Here is a 6,000-nt window from a genome sequence, read left to right as displayed (position 1 = left end):
CACATGAGAACATGACACTTACTGGCTAAAAACTAAGACAAAAAGAACCCAAAGCTCCCCAAAACAAACTCAGCTGAGCAAAGTGTTTTATCAAGGGCACTGCAAATTGAGCAGTGAAGACCCTCTAAACAAACAGGATTTCCTAGTTCCTGACCTGTCCTTGTACCCTCAGCAATTACCATTTCTCCTGCCCTCCCTCAGACCCACAGTGATCTCACAATCTCATTTCTCCAGGGCCCCCCAACAGCTGAGGAAGGAGAGGGGTGACATACAAAGCCACTGCCTGGTCAGTGATGATTCAACTAAAGGGATAAACACAGAGCTCTGCACAGAGCACGTTAGCCAGGCTGACAGGGACAACCCTCATCAGCTGAACAAATGGAGAGCAAAAAACACCCAAGTGAAGCAGGGTAGGAACGTGTTCAGCACTCTTCAGCTTCAGGAAACACGAGCATCCTTTTGTGGGAAGGAGGAGCTCCTTGAGACACCACTGGGCAGAGCAGGGCTTTGGTGGCACCAGTGCCACCAGCACCAAGGGAAATTGCCCCACAGGGACCCAGGGGTGGATGGTACCTCCTGGGAAAGGCAGACTCTGCTCCTGGGGATGCTGGACCCTCTGAAACCTAAATTGCTTCAACTAGTATCAGATGAGCTGGCAGAAACAGCTCACCCTGTAAAGTGACTCTCGTGCCCCTCTCACAGTTTCATTTACTCTCACCAGCACCTCCAACAACCAGCAATGGATGACAAGAGCAGAGCCTCTGTGACCATTGATGGGCAGCCTGACAGGATGTGTTATTTCTTATATTTCCTCTCTGTTGTTCTCCAAGTAAAACTTACAGGATCCGGACAGAACTGCATACTAAAATATTACCTAGGCTGTTGGTAGCAATATATTTATATAGTCTTCCTCGCTTTAAAAGTTGTAGTAACCTGTGTAGTAGCTTAAATTAATTCTTCTCTGTGTTCTGGCAGATAGAAACAACAAATACAGCTGCTCTGTTATCAGCTGCCAAGTCTCCTGCCACTATCCTTCTGTAAAGCTATTTGCTGGCAGCTCCTGCTGGGAGCAGAGACCTGGTGTGGGGTTCACAGGGGTCACACACGTTATTAAGGGGCACAGAGAGGTGAGGCTGCACTGGAGCTGTAGGATGTTACAGGGGTAACACCACAGAGCTCTGCTCCAGCCAAAGAGCAAAGCTCAGAGCACAGAGCACGGGTGCAAGGGCCTCGATGCTCACACCCAGGAGTTACCCACAGCTCCTCACATGCTGATTTTGACATCTCTGATTTCTTTTTTTCTGAAACTCCAATCCATGAGAGCAAATTAATTTGTCCCAGTTTGGATGCTTACACAAAACCCATCAGTGTACCAGGGTTTTTCCAGTGATAATCTTGGTTTTTGTCAGTTCTTTACATAACATATGTTCACACAGCACTAACTAGGACCAGATCTGGAACCTGCTGAAAGCCAGTTGGGAAATAGGGAGATTTATCCAAGAACAAGTTTTGGAACACTTGTGAAAGAAGGGAGATGTGGCACCAAAATAAACTGAAGTTTAGAAGATACTAAAGGTGTTTCCATACCATAACTTGTGGGGGTTGGAGTCACATGCAATGACTTGTGGCTGTTACTCCAAACTCCCAGTAGCCCTACTACACCACTTTTTGGAAAAGCCCATCAATGGACTTCCACATTCACCATCTGTGGATGCCAGACAGATGTGCCAGCAGGCAGCAATGCCCCACAGTTCTGAGAAAATCAGTCCCAAAGTAAAATATGAAGGGAAAGCCATACATCCAGGATCCTACATGTATTGAAATGCATCTTTGTCAGTCCAGTCAGTGAAATCATTTCCTTTATATCAAAAACATCAGGTTTGAGGTCTTCTGGCCTGAACCAGCAGCAGCTGAGCTGGTTCCTGTGCTGTGTGTGAGTGGGGGCATCCCCTTCCTACTGCAGGGTACCAGCCAGAGTGTAACCCTGGCAAGGAGGGAGCCATCCATTGGGGAGGTGACAGAGACCACCAAAACAGACACTGAAGGTGGGCATGTCCTCTGCAGTTGAGGTTCCTGCTGTAGCTCCACAGTGCAAAGCAAATTCAGCTCACTGCTGCCAGGGTCTGCTGTCAATCCACCCCATTGCTCTCCTCCAAGCTCTGCATGGCCCCTAAGGGAGTCTGCTGAAGGTTTCCTTTCTGTAGGACACAAACATTCATTAATCAATGACTTTAAAGCCATTTATGGCACTAAAGGTCTCTCCTGAAATTTCTAGTTACAGCTCATGCCTGTGCCTAACAAGTTGCTTTTCTCTATGAAATCACTGCTGGCACTCCGTGTTTTCCTTCCACCTGCTCTGTAAGGAACCTCGAGGTCCATGTGCTCAGGGTGACTTTAAGGAATGATTACCCCCCTGAAATGGCTCACTTAGCTCAGGAGAGGGACTTGCTGAGGTACAATGTCACTGCCACAGGGACAACACCTTCCTTCACATTCCCCCCATCCAGAGAGCCTCCTCAGAGAAGCATTTACTTCTTCTCTTGTTCATGGCCAAAAAGCACCACTTCAAGGTATAATACAACTCTATAAATTATATAAATAAAGACACCCTGTGTAATACTTGTGATAACTAAAAACGCTCTCATACCAGAATTGCCAGCAGTCTCTGAAATCAATAAATAGCTAAAAGTAGGAAGCATTTAATTGCAGTCTGAGGAACTGATGGATTTCAGTCCATCTGGAATACTTAAACTGAGTACTTATCTCTGATAGCTACATCCACATTAATAAATAAGAAAGAAAGGTCAAATTTGAAGCACACTGAAATCAATACACCTTTAAATGCACTCATTTGAGATGAATCTAAAACCCCCACACGTTAAAAAGTGCCAGCTTGACGTTCTTCTGGGAACTGGATCACCTACCTACCAGATCATTTACCTACCAGCCCCACAGGACTTGAAAAAGTGTTTCAGAGAGGGAGGAAGATGTCCCAGAAGCCTTAAAAATGGGAAAAAAAAAAATCTCAGAGTGGCAACAATGAGTAGTTTCTGCCATTCATTTCCGAAGGCAAGGGAATAATGGGGGCTAACCAAAAGAAAATGTAGGGCACTATCTACTGAAGGGCTGTTTGGTGTGCAGACTGTTCTGCTTTTTTTCAAAAGGAAGAATATTTTCTTTCAACCTCATATAATTTTAAAAAAATGAAAAAAAAAAAAGCAGTGTAGCAAGTCAGTTAAGTAAATACTTATAATTACTAATATTTATTGACCTTAAGTAAATAGTGAGTCCTGAAGTCTTGGTGGAAAACCACACAGCTGTAAATCAGCCCCACTACAAGCAGCACTACGAGCAACAGACATGTTCACTCCAACATTATTTGGCAGGTTTTAAGTGATGCCTCCATTCCTGAGCACACACTAAGGTCTGATCAACCCTGCACTTACACCAAAAGAGCCAAAGGTTGTAGTATCTGTGTACAGAACTGCTTTGTACGAAATGAGGGAGAAGGGAAAGTTACCTGCATGGATTAATAACTTTAATAAGGCTTCCCAGAAGAATATGTCAAATCATTTCAGACCATATAGCTTTTAAAAACTGACTCACAGCTCATTTTACAGCCACAGCACATGAAAAATGTTAGAATCTGTGTCCAAGTTGCTGAGATTCATCAGAATCAATAAGAAACCAGATGAAAACACCTAATTCCAGCTGACCCTTTGGTGGACTTTGTCTCACTGTGGTACACATACAGCAATATGGACTACACAGACCATTTCAACACAGACTTATTTAGAACAGTGCAAAAATGAGAGGATGCAAGGAAAGGGAAGAATGACAAAAAACATGAGGTATTGCTGAATAAGGGCAGAGTAGGAAGGCACCACAGGGGGGCACAAGGGGGAAAGGATTTGCAGGGATAAAATACAGATCCACAGCAAACTGTACCGCCTTGGGTTTACTGACATAAATGGCAAAAAATAAAAGACAGTTAAAAAATATACTTGCTTGTTTGTGATGGTCATGTCTGCTGTTCCAATGTCCACGTGGTTTTGGGGAGGCCATTCCTTCGATCAGGAAGGTCAGGATAATACAGCTGTGCCATTCACCTGGACTGCTCAGTGCCTGGTTCATCCATACCCATGGATGGCAAACAGCCCTGGCAGCCCCTTATCTGGCCCCAAGACAGCCAGCCAGGAGAGATTTCAGACCGTATGTAAATTTATTTAACCAGGAATTCAAGCTCAACATCAAATCCCAGGTGGATGTGATGAGGCCTTTAACTCAAACACCAGGGTAAGCTCAGGGCAAACCCACTCAAGTTCAGCTCACTCAGCCAGGCTCCAGTTTAATGCCAAAAAGTGAGAGTTCTGGGTTTCACAAACATGGAGTCTGTGGAAACAGTCTGCAAAATGGGAGCTCAGTTACACCTGAGCTGGAATTATTAAAAAAAAGTTCCTTTTGCTTTGAAGTCCCTGAGGCGGGGCCAGAGCCATTAGTGCGGATTTCAAGCTCAGGAATGATTTTGGTTTGAACTGAACATCTGTTCCCTTCCTGTGCCCCACAGCCCGGGCAGGAGCCAACCCACAGACTGGTTTTGGCACACTTTCTCTCTAAGTGTGTGTGAAAACTTCTTGGATCTACAGAGAAGGCCCGTTTAACCCAAAACCAAAGAACACAGCACAGTGCAAAGGCTCTGCCCGGGCGGAACAAACGCAATGGGCAAGGTCTGCTCCAGAGGACCCTCAGCTCTCGAGAGTCACTGCAGCCACCTCTAACCCCTTCCACAGACCCTGGAAGTCTGCACAGGGACCTTTAAACAAACTCATAAACCTGCCCAGCCAGGTGCAAGAGCCTGATGTGAGCCCAGGGCCCCTCACGCCGGGCTCAGCGGGGTCACCGCGCCCACGGCACACGGAGATGGCAGCACCCGCAACACCAGGGAGCTCATGGCAACGCCAGGAACCAATTCCCTGTCTCCCCAACACCACAATAACACCTCAGCCACAGAGCAATGCTCCTCTGCAGTTGTTTATGCAGCTCTTTCCTAGGAATAATATATTGTATGATAGTACGTCCATGTTTAGCCCTCAAGCACAGCTCAGCCCTGGCAGCTGTGGTGGACCCTGGTCTGGCTGTCTGTGAGCTCTTCAGGAGCAAACCCCAAGGAGACAGCTGTGAACGCTGTGATAAGGCTGTGGGTGCTGTGATAAGGCCGTGGGTGCTGTGATAAGACCGTGGGTGCCTGTGGCAAGCACTAAGGCTCCGCTGGCTCGCACCCTAGATGGCAGCAGCACCCAAGGAATGGGCTGGGAAATCCATACCTGCACATGCCTGATGGGGTTTCACATAAATCCCATTTGAAGGCCTCCACCTAAAAAGAAATTATTCTTGAAATCTGAACAAAAGGCACAGTGTGAGCACCAAGCATTTCTGGAGGCTGGGAACCGAGCTGCTGGCATGGGCCGGGCTCCCCTCACGCACCACAGCAAGGACAGAGCCAGCTCTGCCAGGCAGCCTGCAAAGAGCATGGGGACAGTCTGCTCCTGTGTGTAACCAACATGCTTTTCTGGCACCATAATGGCCATAAAACTGCTGTGGAGGGGTAACTGGGAGGGCTGAACTGCTGGATAGGGCTGACACCCTCGACACGGGGGTAACTGGCCCATTTCACTGTGTAATCATTTCTAAGTCATGCCCATACCTAAAAATACTTTTAGTTGCTTCAGTACTGGTACACCTCTTGTCCAGCTCCCCTAATTGTTTTCTCCATACCCAGATAACAAGACAGTTGCAGCCAAGGAGCATGGAGCAGATATTGGAACAGGGCACACAGGAGGAGATGGCTGCATGGCACTGTGCTGGCCAGCAGAAGCTGCAGGGACATTCCTGTTACATCCACCCAACAGCAGTGTATGGACACCCAGGAGTTTTCCAGAACCCACATGGTGGGTGCCATTTCCACGCTGACACAGGAACAGGCACTGCACAGCACTCTCT

This window comes from Lepidothrix coronata, unplaced genomic scaffold (genome assembly GCF_001604755.1).
Source record: "Lepidothrix coronata isolate B3197 unplaced genomic scaffold, Lepidothrix_coronata-1.0 Scaffold24, whole genome shotgun sequence".
Taxonomy (NCBI): domain Eukaryota; kingdom Metazoa; phylum Chordata; class Aves; order Passeriformes; family Pipridae; genus Lepidothrix; species Lepidothrix coronata.
This window is presented reverse-complemented; position numbering follows the sequence as displayed.